General features: G+C 43.1%; 1 protein-coding gene across 1 annotated transcript in view; it reads left to right on the forward strand.

Annotated features, from left to right (window-relative positions):
• The first annotated feature begins 8,129 nt into the window (after positions 1-8,129).
• GRAP2 (GRB2 related adaptor protein 2) overlaps positions 8,130-16,357 on the forward strand; it is a 44,470-nt gene continuing 36,242 nt past the window's right edge. Inside the window, exons 1-2 of the mRNA XM_073327016.1 lie at positions 8,130-8,198; positions 13,171-13,243. The gene's annotated coding sequence lies outside the window, so the exon portion shown is untranslated. The remainder of the gene's footprint in view (positions 8,199-13,170; positions 13,244-16,357) is intronic.

The raw sequence follows: 16,357 nt of genomic DNA on the forward strand, positions 1-16,357 counted from the left end.
GTATTGGCACATGTAAATTTGCAGTTTAAGCCTGAGGTGCTTACCTTGAAGTTTGAGTGAATCAGGAAGCTCTGGTATGGGCTCAGAGGCAGACATTGTTGGTAAACAGTCCTTGGTAGTGGTCTTCTTAGGCAATAGCATTGCATAGGAGGTCCGCTGCCTAGTTCTACGTGCTATCTCACGTTCATTATGTAGCAGTTGGTCATCTGTTAACAAGGCACTGACTTGCTTAGACTTTTCTCTGATGTGATAACCTGTTGAAGTAATTAGGTTTAATTTAAAGAAAAGAAATACTTGGTAAATATGTTAGAAAACCACCATCCCATTCTGTAATGAGGACCAACTGGATATATCATGGGCCCCAGCAACTACAGACAAGTGCAAATTGCTAAGGATGCTGAGCTGTTTATAACCATAGAACAATGAGCCAAAAAAACAAGATCTCAGTAAGCAGTTGTCTTTAGTAGACTTACTTTGTAAGCGTCTGACAAGAGTTTAAGACACTGCATGTGTGGTTCATAAACTGAAGTATGTTTTTAGGTTAAGGTCTTTGAGGTTTTTCCTCCCTTTATTTCTTCCAAGGACCAGCTTTGTAGCAGCCCATTATTCTGGCTAAATGCTATTAGCAGGATGCTATTCCTTTGGTCAGAAAAGTGTTCAAACAGAATTCCTCCTTGCCTCTTTGGTGCATTAGTGTATTGTCTCTGTCGGGCCTTGCCAGTCCATAAGCTCTGAGCCTTCTGTATGGCAGTGCAAAACACTGCCACCAGTAGGCTGGCACAAGTATGTAGGGTTTTTCTAATAAATTTGGCTATGGTTGTGTGTAGTGACAAGGGAGTATTAGTGTCAATGTGAGTTATAGGGAACAAAGAAAGACGCTGAAGTGCTTTTCATCTTCAATCTCTGGAAAAGATTGTCAAGCCCAAAAATGCTAGGGTCCAAGGAAGATGTGAAGGATTAAAGATCTCTTTCAGAAGAGACGACATTATCCTATCAAAATGAATTTGTCTAGAGAGGGAAAAAGACACACTTTTTTTGTATTCTTCTAAAAAATCGACTGTGTTTAGCATGTGTTTAAACCATAGGTGCCGACTTCTTCTGGCGCCGATGGGTGCTCGACCCCCCTCTGCCCCCGGCCTCGCCCTGACTCCACCCCGCCCTTCTCCCTCCTGCCCCCATTCCAACCCCTTCCCCAAATCCCCGCTCCGCCTCCTCCCTGAGTGCGCCACGTTCCCGCTCCTCCCTCCTAGAGCTTGCTACAGCTGTTTGGTGGCGGCAAGCACTGGGAGGTAGGTGGAGGAGCGGGGACATGGTGCGCTCAGGGGAGGAGGCAGAGGTGAGATGAGGTGGGGCGGGGAGCTTGGCTGCTGGTGGGTGCAGAGCACCCACTAATTTTTCCCCGTGGGTGCTCCAGCCCTGGAGCATCCACGGAGTCGGCGCCTATCTGTGAAACAACATCCCCAAACTACCAGCTGTAATGGAGTCAGTTAAATAAAGCTGTTGATTCTGCTTAGGAGATTCACAGGTCTGAATTCATTGAGGGGCTGGTACAACAATGAAACAGAAAGGTGCATCAAATTCACTGGTTGCAATAGTTATCAGGGAAACAAACATAGAAACGACTGTATGTCATGATGATCCTTCTTATACTGGCAGAACCCTGGGAGGTGGAAGGGACGAGGGAATGTTGCTCCTCTTTCTGGTGTTTTGAGTGGGGAACCTTAACACGTGACTGAATCCCTCTGTTGGCAGGTATCAGGCATTGGTACTCCGTATCTTCTGTGTTTCTAGATCTATCTTACTGAGGTACACATAATTATAAGAATCCAGTATTAAGATGTTCTACTAATGTATATTACTCTCTCTCCCCCCATAACTGCTTCAAACATTGAATTTGATAGCTCCTCTAATCTCAAAGTCGGATGACCCACCAAGTGAATTCTGTCCTGGCATTCTCCTAAGTAGAGTGACCAGCTTTATTTAATTTATTGTATTTGAAGCTGATAGTTTCAGGATGTTGTTTCTGTTAACTGGGATGTCCAGGCACTGCAAACTGACATTACATAACTCAGTCAGTGGATTTCCACTGGGTTTGTTCTGCGATTTGACCTGCATACCACCACAGATTTAAACAGTGGTGAGATGGAGACACTTTCTCCTTTGTTGAGACAGCTGTGAGAGCACCACTGAAATGCTGATTGTCATGCGACAGTTCTAGTTTTCATAAATCTGAGTCCCATGACCCTCAGATTCTTGTAGTATGATTAAATGGTCTTGAATTTATTTAATCTCATTCTCATAGCAATATGAAATGAAGCAACATCATTATGCACTGCTGCAACATCATTACATGAAAACTGAGCTATAGCAGTGTCATGATTTAGCATCATGGTGTGATCATTTTGTCCTGCAGGACAGATACAAATAGTTGGCATTTCAAAGCTAGTAGGAGCAGTATTAAGCTTTTATCAGCTGGAATTCACTTTTACATACATCACATGGGAACATGAATTGCCCAGTGTGATAAGCCCATCACTGCCAATAATTCATCTAATTTACTATGGTAAGGTGGATGCATGGTTGGATCTCAGAGCCAACAGGCCAGTAGCTTCATCTACCAGCTCATGCTGCTCCCAGCAGTGCTGCATTCTTATTAATAATTTAATCTTGTCTTTGAAGTTCAGCTCCTAGCAGTTTGCCTCCTTTTTTCTCATTTTCTTTCACTTCTGTTTAAAATTATAATGGTCCATTTCAACAAAATTAACTGTAATTTCATGGATCAGCACATCAGGAATAAGTTTTATACATAATACTATAATCCATGTAGTTGTTTCCCCAAAAGCAAATTGACTTGATGAGCAATTCTGTCTCCTGTGTAAATAACCCTGGTTCTAATTAAGACCTATGTTATTTCAGGGGTTTTTTTGGTTTTAGTATTTTCTGGCAATTCATGGGTATGGCAGTTTTTTTAAAGGAAATGTTTACCAAATATAACATGAGGGTAATAATATAACCTAGTTTTTACATAGTACTTTTCATCAGTATATCTCAAAGTACTTTACAAAGGAGGGTAAATATCATTATCTCCTTTTCACAGATGGGGAAACTGAGGTTCAGGAGGTGAAGTGACTTGCCCAAGGTCACCCAGGAGGACAGTGGCTGAATCAGGTTTTCTGGGTTCCAGTCCAGTGTGTTATCTACTAGGTCATACTGCCTCCCATCGTTAATTTTATTTACTTTTAACTAACCCCTCCCCCAGGCTTTTATCCATGTTTCATTCTTCATTACAGTATACTTAAACTGGCTTTTTTTTTTTAAATTAATTTAGTCCTCATGGAAGTTTCCAGACTGATAAAACCTAACACAGGTAAGTCTTCTATTTATATGTACAACAGGTGCATCATGGGCAGTGACAGGACAAGATTCCTACACCACCCTATCAATATGTCATCAGTAATACCCTGGAAAAATCACTTCTAGGGCTAGATGATGGGAAGTTTGTTTATTGTGGCCTCTATTCAGTTTCACCGTCTCCCTGTTGAGATTGCCAGCCAGTGGATTAATTAGTATGAAACTGGGTGGTTCTTTTTGTAATATGTACACTTTTCTGCTATGAATTGGACTGCAGCTTCCAATTTATTTCACAAAGGTCACTAAACATATATTGGATGGTAAGAACTTTCAGTTGTTACCAACCTGTCCCAGACTGCATAGGCGCCAACTTCCCCTCTTTCCCGTGGGTGCTCGATCCCCGCCCCCACTCCACTCCTTCCATGAGGCCCCGTGGAGTCGGCGCCTACGCCAGACTGGAACCGGAGACCTAGAGATTATGGTGATAATAAAGATAAAAGGCCACATATCCCAGTTCCCTATGCCATCAAATTCTCAAACTGACTTTACTTTCATTATTCCTGAGGTGGGCCAGTGTACTCAAGTTCTGATGGCAAACATGCCCAAAGGCAAACATCAAGTGTTTACTTTTAAATATGATAAATTTCACTGGCATACTGACCTGAAATCTATTAGTCTAGCATGATCCAACCCTGCACTAATGACAAATTTAATTATATTATTGTAACCATTATTTAGTGGCTCAGTAACCCTTAAGAACATAAGAATAGCCATACTGGGTCAGACCAATGTTCCATCTAGCCCAGTATCCTGTCTTCTGACAATGGTCAATGCCAGGTGCTTCAGAGGGAATAAACAGAACAGGTAATCATCAAGTGATCCATCCCGTGTTGCCCTTCCCAGCTTCTGGCAAACCGAGGCTAGGGTCACTTCAGAGCATGATTTTGCATCCCTGCCCATCCTGGCTAATAGCCATTGATGGGTCTATCCTCCATGAACTTCTTAACCAAGGCCTTTGATATGCCATATCAGGGCTAAATACTACATGCTGTAGTTCCTTCAGCATTTGCCTCTGAGTCACGGTACACATGGCATACTACTGAGGGTATATCTATGCAGCAGCTGGAATTGTGCTTCCTAGAACAGGTAGACAGCCATGCGTTAGCTCTGGTCAAGCTTGTACGCTAAAAATAGCTGTGGGCTAGCTGCCCAAGTACAATCCTGAATGACCCCGTGGGTACATGCTCAGATGGCTAGCCTGAGTTCCCACAGCCACACTGCTGTTTTTAGCACAATAGTGTGACAAAGTCAGGCCCCACGGCTGCAAGAGGGTCCTGAAAGGCCGATATATTAGCCCAGAAGGTTACAGGCCCTTTTTCCTACAAGCTGAGAAGGGATTACCTCAGGTCAATTAGGGACACCTGAATCCAATTAAGGGCTGCCTGGGGCCTTTAAAAACCCCTCCTCTGGGGAGAGAGAGACAAGCTACTGCCAGGCTACTGTCAGCAGGGAAACAAGCTCTTCCAGGCTGAGAGGCTGTGCTCCTTCCCATAGGGGAACAGCCAAACCCAAGTGCCTGCTGGGGGAAGGACTGACACCCCAGGGCAAGCAACAGGATGATACCCTGCCCCAGGGAGGAGGCAGGGAAGGTATCCCATTTTGTTTTTGTGTTTACGAGACTGTTTCCTTTTTGTTTGGTGAAGGATCACCCCTTAGGCCAACCCTGGGGCCTACCCTGAAAACACAGCCAAAGGAGCACAGAAAGTGGAAGGCAAAGTGTGGCTGATTTACCCCAGGCCTGCCATCGCCAGAGGGAGAAGTGCTAAGTCTGACGAGACGAAGGAGGTGCCTTGCCACAATAGCTTGAGCAGAACTAGCATGTGTCTGTCCACCAACACTGGGAAGCCCCCTCTCAACTGCTATGTAGACATACCCTTCATCCCTTAAGAGGCACTGCACTGAGCAACCATATCAGTTACACCACTGTCTTATTAATGTTCTTATATTCTGAGGTTTGTAGCTAAATCGTTGCTACCTCACAGTCTTCTCCCCTTAGGTTTCCGTATACTGTCAAGAGAATTTCTATGTGAAGTACTACACCCTCATATCTACAGTCTAACATATTTCAATATATATTTTATAGTCAGGTATTATGGTATACTCTTGCGTATTCTCATCTCACCATTTTTCAGAAATGGCATGCTAATCTTCTCCCAGTTCCAAGCATTCCACCTCACCCATATTTGCATTTAAACGTCTTTCAACAGTGCATAGGCACACGGGTTGAAATTCTGGCCTCTTTGACCTCAATAGTGCTGGGATTTTACCCTTTCTTTTTATATGTGAGAGATGGGAGCATTTTTATGTATCCTTTTTTTCGCTACCATGGTAAATTGCTCCTCCATATCCCCTTCCTGTGCATTTTCCTTCAGTGCAGCCATAATTACTTGCTATATTTTCCCCAGCAATTAGTTTAAATAATCCCCCCAAAAACCTTCTTAATTTTAATTGACAGGCCTTGTCAAGCTACATTTACCTTGATCCTTTCCAGCCTCATCTATATAATGAAAGTCCTTTAATGTCTGAATGTTAAAGAGCCCCTCTTGACAATGCTGTATGACTTTCTTTGATCCATTCTTGATGAGATAATCCAAGAGCATGAGGGATTTATACACATGCCTCCAGTTCTTTCCCTGGTCGTTCATCCTGTGCCATATCATGTTCATAATCTCCAAAAGAGAAACTGTATTGTATGTCAGGTCACTGATCTCTAACATTAGTGAACTAGAGGGACCCCATGGGTCATTAGAGGTTGCTTCCCTGACTTTAACCTCAGAATCAGAATAATTTTTCACAAAGTTCTTCATGTGCCTCCTGAGTGCCATGGAGATGACAGGTTGCTCAGCTGATAAAGTAGGTAAGAGACGCCTGTGCTGCTGTCCCTGTCTCCACCTCAGCAAACCACAATGATTCTGCAAACAGAACAATACAAGGAACACGTGTAACTTGTTATCCACTCAACATTTTGGAGGAAGAGGGGAAGGCTGATATAATGATCAGTTTCTTAACAATAGGGGCCAGCGAACATTGGGAGCACTATGATTGCAATCATAGAGCATTACCTTCTGGTCCTACCTAGCCCAAAAAGGAGACCCATCCTACTTGTCCCTAACCAGAAGTATGGCAACTATGATTAATGGCCGCAAGGGTGAGAATACAGTGAAGGGGATACTTAGGTTCTCCTTAGGAAAGACTGCAGTAGGGCAACAAACTGGAAGGAAGATGACCTGTGTTCTACTTAACGGCCTTGTTATTAATTTGCTGACCTTGGGCAAGACACTTAATCTCTCTGTACTTCAGTTTACTCATCTGTATAAGTGTTAAATATAGTTATTAGTGATCATTATTTATTATTAGGTGTTTGTCAAGAATAGTAAAGTCACTGAAGGTGGAAGAAGGGATAGAACATTTAATTATCTAGCAAACTTAACTAAAACTAGACCATACCTTCCATTGTTAAACCAGAGCTCCAGGTCGCTTGTATGGTGCCCCTGTAGTTAGTACTTTGCTCACACATACAAGAGACCAGAGTTCAAATACCAGATTCAGACTTGGGCCTGCAGAAGTTAAATTATACTGCCAGGGCAGTTTATGCATGCAGGGAGGAAATGGTCTCATGTCACTCTGCAGTGACCCTTCTCTCTTCTGCTCCTCTAAATTGGAGAGGGAGGGTAGAGGAAGGAAAAACAGGGTTCCATTTAGCTGAGGACTGCTCTGCTAAACTGAATAGAGATTCTCTACTGATCATCTTGGATTTGTCAGCTTTCACAGCTGGCATACGCAACAGGGGGGTGTATTTTAGTTGAGGCAGTGATAGCATAAAAAGGGAACACAGCCTCCAAACAATTTAAACAAAGCCTGCGAATTGTCAATTCACAGCTTTATGAGATGAACCCATTCCCCTTCCTTCTTTTCATTAGTTATCATGAGGGTGGGTAGGTCTCTGTGCAGTTCCCAACTGAGTCACCAGCAAAGGCTGTCATGATCATGTATCAAATTGATTTCAAGCCCTGACAAGTGCCCAGCCACAATGAGGGAGACAATGTGTAATCAGATTTTATGCACACAAAAGGCAAAATATTAAAATTCATAACAAATGTGTTTGTTTTCCACCTTGCTTCCCCACATCCACCAACACCTTTGTCCACTCCGACTTCTATTATTTTGATTGATTCATTCAATGTTGGATTTTTAACACAATGGCAGGGATAGGCATGAATCTGAAGCAAAACACCAAATGTTACCTTTTCAATTTTTAAAATAAAGGAGATAATTAACCTTTTTATCAAAGTATACACAACTTCAAGTAAGTTGGATGGAAAATATATTGGTTTAATTAAGATATTGTAGAGGGCGATAACTGCAAGTGCTGGGAACCTGGAGAGCAAAAAGAATCTGTCTGAGGAGGGTACTGCATAGTTTACAACTCCCTGCTTCTCTCTCTTGTTTGCACTTCAAATGGAGTCAATTTTTATCTGTCTCACTCCTGCAGAGAAAAAAATGATGTTATAGTATGTTTCAATGAAGCTATTAAAAATTTCAGTCACAGCAGGTGTCATAACCATACTGCTAAGGGTAGCCTAGAATTCCTCCTTACCTGTAAGGGGTTAAGAAGTTCAAATAACCTGGTTGGCACCTGACCAAAAGGACCAATGGGGAAAGAAGATACTTTCAAATCTTGTGGGGGAGGCTTTGTTTTGGTGTGTTCTCTTGGGAAGCAGAGAAGCATCAGGTCAGAAAACTCCTTCTCCTATAAACCATCCTAAAAGTCTCTCAGATTACAAATTGTAAGTAAAAGCCCGGCAAGGCATGTTACATTATCTTTTGTTCTGCTTGTAAATTTTTCCTTTGCTGGAGGGAGGTTTACTCCTGGTTTTTGTAACTTTAAAACTAAGCCTAGAGGAAATTCTGCTGTGTTTTTGAATCTTTTGTTACCCTGTAAAGTTATTTTCCATCCTGATTTTACAGAGGTGATTTTTACCTTTTTTTAAAATAAAATCCTTCTTTTAAAAACCTGACTGATTTCTCTATTGTCCTAAGACCCAGGGGTTTGGGTCTGCGATTACTTTGTAACCAATTGGTTAGGATATGATTCTCAAGCCTCCCCAGGAAAGGGGGTGTAGGGGCTTGGGGGAATAGGAACTCCAAGTGGTCCTTTCCCTAATTCTTTGTTAAATCACTTGGTGGTGGCAGCATACCGCCCAAGGGCAAAGAATTTGTGCCTTGGGGAAGTTTTAACCTAAGCTGGTAAAAATAAGCTTAGGGGTTCTTTCATGTGGGTCCCCACATCTGTACCCTAGAGTTCAGAGTGGCGAGGGAACCCTGACAGCAGGATTTCTCTCCTGCCTTTGTGTCTTTCTTTGTTTTGGTGCACTGATGCACTGTGACAGTGGTTATGTAGCAGCACATATTGATCTGTTTTTTACAAGTTGATTAGATAACTATTAGAATCATAACCTGCTGGAGTTGAACACTTAGCACCAGTGCCTTTGTCCTCCTGGTGTGGGTCTCCCCACTCATCTTGATTTCTGTGGGGCTGGACTTACTTTTGACATGGTGTTCTATGACTTCCAAGCTAGGCATGTAAGTTTGTTTGTTTGTTTGTTAAGGTGAATTTACTGATAGTGAAAGGTTCAAGAGTAACAGCTTGAAGTTTTCTATTTGCAGAACAGGAACAGCATGGGCAACATCAGTACAAACCTGCAGCTCACATTAGATGTCAAGAAATATATTGGGGATACAAAAATCAATGCAATGCTGGGTCACGGCATCACAGTACAACATTTGGGGGCAACATTACATAGGACTCCTAGGTCTACATAATAAATATTATGCTTTTTAAAAATACCTAGAATTACTTATTTACTCAACACCCTGGATCATATCTTAAAGAACAGTGTACCTGATTAAAACTATGTAACAATTATTTATTCATAATTAAACCCAGATCATTAAACTAAAATATATTCCTGCTAAAAATAGAAAACTTGATATGCACAATTTAATTTAAATAACATTAAAGCTAAACTGTACAGCCAGGAAATGAATAGTTAAGGACCACAAACTGGATGTAGCTGTGATTTTTTTTCTGTTTTTTGTTGTTGTTTATCAGTTCATATCATAAACATAATGTCATGTAAATGAAACTGTGCCTCATAGTTAGTCTTTTGTGCTACTAATCAAAAAATCAATATTTGGTTCTCGCATCCTGTCGCTCATTACCTGAGCCAGCCATCTCTGGGATTAGTGTGTCTGTGCTACCACATGAAAGACACAGACTGATTTTGTCCAGATCTGCCGGATTGCTCCCAAACTCAGCAATGGCCGGGAGACCTAAGAGAACCTCACTTTAACCCTTGTTGGCATCTGGGAGGTTAGGCTGAGTGTAGCTCTGCAATAACTTATTTGGCCAAGCTATGAGCAGTGCTGATGAACCCTCAAAAGGGATTCCCATTTAGAAACTAGACCTAAAGCACAAGTGTAACAGTGAGTGCATGAAATCCAGAAATCTGGGGATCCCACTTCAGGAACTTTTATGATTTTATTTCAGTTTCACCAAATGATGATTTTTTGGCTCACGGTCTACAAAAAAATGTGTACGTTTTAAATCCTGTTTTCAAACCATCAAGCCAACATCTCACTAGCAGGGAGAAACTTCTCCTTATGTCAGGTTATTCCATTAGTGCCTGCTGCAGGGTTTCTTTCACCTCCTCTGGCACTGAAACAGCTGGTACTAGCTGCTGCCAGAGACAAGGTACTAGGCTAGGTGGACCATGGGTCTGATGATTCAATATGGCAGAAAGAGATCTTGGAATCGTTGTGGCTAGTTCTCTGAAAACCCACTCAATGTGCAGCAGCTGTCAAAAAAGCGAACAGAATGTTGGGAATCATTAAGAAAGGGATAGATAATAAGACCGAAAATATCATATTGCCCCTATATAAATCCATGGTACGCCCACATCTTGAATACTGTGTGCATATCTGGTCACCCCATCTCAAAAAGGATATATTGGAATTGGAAAAGGTTCAGAAAATGGCAACAAAAATTATTAGGGGCACAGAACAGCTTCTGTATGAGGAGCAATTAATAAGACTGGGACTTTTCAGCTTGGAAAGGAGCCAACTAAGGGGGAATATGATAGAGGTCTATAAAATCATGGCTGGTGTGGAGAAAGTAAACAACACGAGAACTAGGGGTCACCAAATGAAATTAATAGGAGGCAGGTTTAAAACAAAAGGAAGTATTTTTTCACACACAGTCAACCTGTGGAACTCCTTGCCAGAGGATGTTGTGAAGGCCAAGACTATAACAGGAATCAAAAAAGAACTAGATAAGTTCATGGAGAGTAGGTCCATCAATGGCTATTAGCCAGAATGGGCAGGTATGGTGTCCTTAGCCTCTGTTTGCCAGAAGCTGAGAATAGGAGACAGGGATGGATCACCTGATAATTACCTGTTCTGTTCATTCCCTCTGGAGCACCTGGCATTGACCATTGTGGGAAGACAGGATACTGGCCTAGATGGACCTTTGGTCTGACCCAGTATGGCCGTTTCTACATTCTTATCTAGGTTCCATACCTGCCTGTAATAATGATGGTTTCCAGACACATCAGCAGGTGTCTTGCATGGAAGTTCAGCGAGAGCTGGCTTTGGATCCATTAAACCTGCCATTTAAGGGAGCCCATGGTTGACAGAACAACCCCCACTTGCAGGCAGATGGGTGTTACTACAGATGACCACTCAGCTGGAGCTGTGCCAGGCCTTGTGCAGTAGGAGAGTTGTGGAACCAGAAGGGAGGGATTGAGGTGCGCTCCCCACTCCAGAAACAACCCCTGGGGTGGGGGGCAGCTCCTCACAATCCTAAATCCAGCCCCACTCCCAGGGGAGCGTAAGGCTAGACCTGCCAGTTCTCTGCCGTCAGTGGCTGCTCCCAGCAATGTGGCTCACTGAGAGGATGGCTGTGAAGGCAGGCGACATCTAGGAGAGGGCAGCCACGGGGGGCTCCTGAACAGGGGATGCCCCCGCCTCCCCCAGACACACACGACTGCAGGTAAAAACAGGACACAGCACATGACTCTCTCTAGCCCTGGAGATGCCCCAGCAGGGGCAAGACAAGCTTTAAACAGGGAGAGACCCCGCCCCGCTCTCATTAACGAGTGGGGTTAAGTGGCTGAGGGCACCGGGGTTCATGTGCACATACAGGCCCAGGCAAAGGCTTCACATTGCTGGGCTTGCACCCCACCCTCATTACCTGAGGAAAACTTAGCAGTAGCGACCGGTAGGCATCGTTTTCCCACTTAAAATTCAAACTGCCATCAATCAGCTGCAAAGGCCCGCCTCTCCCTGTCCTCTTCCAATCAGAATGCTCGTACCCACTGTTCTTCCCTCATCTTGCATTCAAAGCGGCTGTCAATCACCTTCCAAGCCCCACCCCTTCATCACATCCAATCAGAATTCTAGCTATTCCTCTGCCTTACCAGCCCTGGGAAACCTGCTGAAAGGAGCAAGGACTGCTCTGCCACATTTTGTAATGGTGGGGTGGGGAGGTGAGCATTTGACTGACACACCTTCAACTTCTGCTAGGCTCCGCGCCTTAATTTCAGCAATCAATAGATTTTCAGGCCTCCCTAATACAACAGGAAAGCTCTCCCCTGCCTTTTTTATGGTTTTATTTTTATACTTTTTTTTTAATCCATAAACATTTCACAGTCTAAACAAAGGTGAAATTCAAAGTTGCGGGGAGGCCGTAGCACCAACCTTGGATAGTCACTAGTGCTGCCTCCTCCAGATCTCAATCCCCTCATCCAGATCGTAGAATCATAGAATATCAGGGCTGGAAGGGACCTCAGGAGGTCATCTAGTTAATGCAATAACCTCTCCAAGTTAACGCAATAACCCCTCCCCCGAGTGTCTGAACTGATGTATTGATAAATGAATTAACACGTTTTCCCAACTAGACCGCCACTTACGGGAAATGAGAGCTTTGCACCCCCTTGCATGCAGCCAAAACACACATCCCAAGTCACACTCATTTCACAGGTTGCTAAAATCTCTTGGTCTATAGTGCTGCTTCTTTTCCACCCACCCACCCCTCTCACTGTGGTGTGCTCCCCCACCTCAGCGCTACCTATGAGTTCTCTCACTCTCTCTTAACGGAGACATATGCACATTCACACATACATGCACATGATGGACGATATCAACTTGAAGGGGGAGTTTTGGTGGTAGACATACCCACACATTAGAATGCTAGTGACACTGTGGCTATCCCATTTGCCATGTTGTTGACTTGAATGAGAGGCGATCAGGCTAAATTTTAATAGCCCCACCTGGTTCAAAAAGGAGACTTGGGACCTGTCAGTCCTAAATTCAAACCCAAAGCAATAAATAGATCTTGGGGTGCACAGGAGAATGCATCAAATGCAACCAAAGCACAGAACTGCAGTAGCATTCACTAAAACTCCTATGATATAGGTTTAACCCAGGCAGTGAAAAAACAAAACCCATACTAAACTAACTAAGCTCCACGCCCCGGGCTGTGAGCTGTCATGTCTGCAAGTTCCTGCGTGGTTTGTGGTTTGCAGATGACTGCCTGATTGGCTGAACTTCATGGTGAAGAGAGGAGGGTGCACAGGGTGAAAGGTTTGAATGGCTCCAGAAGCATCTACCTTTGGGTAAGCGCTTAATCTGAAGACAAGAACCAGCTGGCTGTGTTGTTATGAAATGCAGGCTGTTCAATATCATTTTATTTCATCTTAGATTCTGCAAGTGTGGAATTATAACAACCAGAAGCAAAGCAAAGACTCTTTCTCAGCCTTCCCTACTCTGAAAGGTATGTGACTATTGCAACATTTGCTTTCAGTTCTTTAACAACAGACGGTGCCAGTTCAGGTGAGTCTGGGGCCCTTTGCAACATTATACAACTGACACCCCAGCGGCAAGGCCCAAGATTGTTTGTTTGTGCGTCTGCCACGCTTGCATCAAACTTCTAACCCTGCCAGTTTGGGGAGGGATGTGAACGTGTCCAGAACTGGTGTGTGTATTTGTTGAGAGTGTTGGAAGAATAGGGGCAGGAGATTTCCTTTAAATCAGAAGGGGAAAAAAACCTGCACTGTCTTTCAGTCAGGGCTGTGATAAAAGGGAAAACATCCAGATTCCCCAGGGGCTTAAAGTTATCTTGATAGAGCTCTCAATCAGCACAAAGCAACTATTCTCTACAAAACACCACACTGGAGCATCCCGGCTGGGATAGGGCCCCCATGAGCTAGATGCCCCCTGCAGCCAGAGTTTTGGCACTATTGTCTGAACTGCCCCCACAAATAGAACATCCATGCTTTGTAGTATCCTATGTGACATGAGCTGGGAGACCCCAAACCGTACATCACAGAACCGCCATCATCATTGACAGTAAGGGCCACCTCAGCAAAGAAGCCAAGGCGTGAATGAGCCATTAAAATTCACCCCAAATTCTCACTCCTGATTCATTAGTTAATATTTGTAAAGCATTTTGGAGATTCAAAGTGCTGTAATTGCTACATACTGTATTTATTAAGAGACACTGTCCCTTCAGGACAGGGTTGAGGCACATGGTGATGGTAGTGTATGAGGAGAAAGTTCACGCTGCCTTGCCCATGTGGCTTGCCTATTCTGGGAACAGCTGGAGGACTTCAGCCTCCAAACTTTAATCCAGCATCTGTCATCAGAAGAAAAATTAATTTTAAAAAATTCCAACTGTCTTTTAGCACCAACAGTGGGAACAATTTTGTTATTTACATTTGTCTGGAAAAGAACGTTTCCCTATTGGCCAGGTTGCTGATAAATGAATGGTGTGGGGTACAGATGAAACGGATCAGGGTCTAGGTGTGGGGAAAGCACGTTCCTTATTATTAGAATGTAGGTCCAGGGAAGCAAAGCTCATCCCTGGCCCTCTAACACAGACCTGAGGTTTTCATTTACACTGACTTTAATTTGCGTTTCTAAAATCCAGCCTCAGCAATCACACCAGGTAAGGGAATTTAGGTAGGTTTGTGGGTACAGAACAGAGCTCTTGTGTCATAGTGCTAGCCACTGTGTGTTACTAGAGAGACAAGGTGGGTAAGGTAATACCTTTAATTGGACCAACTTCTCTTGTTCTTCTTCAGGTCTGTGTAAGCTTGAAAGTTTGTCTCTCACCAACAGAAGTTGGTCCAATAAAAGATATTACCTCACCCACCTTGTCTCCCTAATACCCTGGCACCAACACAGCTACAACAAGCCTCCTTACAACTATGTGTTACTATCATTTGTGTAAGTAGCAGAACAGGAAAGATTTGGACGGGAAGGCTAGGTGGACTATAACCCCTCTAAATCTAATAGTATTTTATCTAGATGCTCTCTACTCCTTAAAATGATTCCGTTTGAGGGAAGTTCCTATGCAAGATAAAAATTGTCCCTCACTCTGCCAATTCAAAGTTTTGAATATCTCCCAGTATCCAGTGCCTCAGCTGCTCATCTCAGTTGTATGTCTTGCTGTTTTATTGCTTCTCTCTAGTTTTGTTACACTTTTAGCTGGAGGCTGTATCTTCTGACTCAGTTGTTATTTCTGGGCAGAATGAAAATAATTCTCCATCCCTTCTTCCCATTTCTTTCCTGGATAATGCCCCTATCCTTGAATTTTTCTGCCGGTTTAGATGTGTGTGATTCACATCCAAACATTGATTTCCCCTATCTACCCTCACATTCCATCTCTGATGTACATAATCACTGGAAGTTAGCCACAGTAACCCAAACAGTGCCAAATGTGTTGCCATTCACATAGTCGTATTAGCTACTCTTGATCCTTCCAGATATTTGGGATTTTTTTTAACTGTGTTAAGACTACTGTCCTCCTCTCCCATTTTTCCTTCTCTCCAGGCCTTGGTTTAAAAGAAACCTAACTTGGCAGCCCACTTTCAGCTGATTAAAATGGTATGTAGCGTATAATCATCATCATTTGCCTGACAGGAGGACCGTGCATGGCCGCAGACACAGTCCAAGCAATTTATATGCAGTCCCACAAATCCCATGATTTATTTCAGAATCTTTAATTTTGCAGCACACTTGACAGCTACAGAAAGGAGACTTTGCTCATCCAACTTAATTTTTCATCAGTTCTAGTAAATGTGCGTTTCCATTACCGTTACCCCTGAGTCCCAATGGAGGCTATATTATAATAACACTTTGTACTCACTGTGTATGCTTTTTATCCTAAAATCTCCAAATGCTTTACAAAGGTGGGTAAATATTAATACCCCCCTTTGACAGATGAGGAAACTGAGGCACATAGCAGTGAAGTGGCTTGTCTAAGGACACACAGCAAATCAGTAGCCAGGCTGGGAACAGAATGCAGTGCCTGGACTCCTGATCTTGTTCTTTAACCACTAGACAATACTGCCTTATTTTACGTTTTATATTAGTACTTTCATTTCAAATATTTTTTTAAAAATGTATTAGACATACATACAAATACAGATAGAATCTGCAGTGACGGTAGCTAGGCTAAAAATCACAAGGGCTGTTCCCCTCATAATTCAGGGCATAAACTGATCCCCTATGATATAGCTAGAGGAACATTCCAGTGTTTGATGCCTTATTCAAATATTTCTGACTTTGGTCACTGTTGGAGATGGGTTACTGAGCTAGATGGACCGATATCTGTTCTGGTACAGCTATTGCTTGTGTTCTCATTACTGCAGATGGGTAGCTGGGAGGGGGATGCATGTTTTTGCCATGGCTCTAGCCCAGCTCCTTGTCTCTGAAGCAGAGTCACTGTAAACACTGTTTCTAGAAGGATGTTAAAAATAAATGAGAGAGATAGAGAGAATGATTTTGAAAGAGTCTGATTTTTTTGGGAGGGGGTAAACTTTTTTAAAATTATTCTGCAGAGTAGAGGCCCATGCTGTGCACCATTTAACTACTGTCTAACTAG

Source organism: Lepidochelys kempii, chromosome 1, assembly GCF_965140285.1.
Source record: "Lepidochelys kempii isolate rLepKem1 chromosome 1, rLepKem1.hap1, whole genome shotgun sequence".
NCBI lineage: Eukaryota > Metazoa > Chordata > Testudines > Cheloniidae > Lepidochelys > Lepidochelys kempii.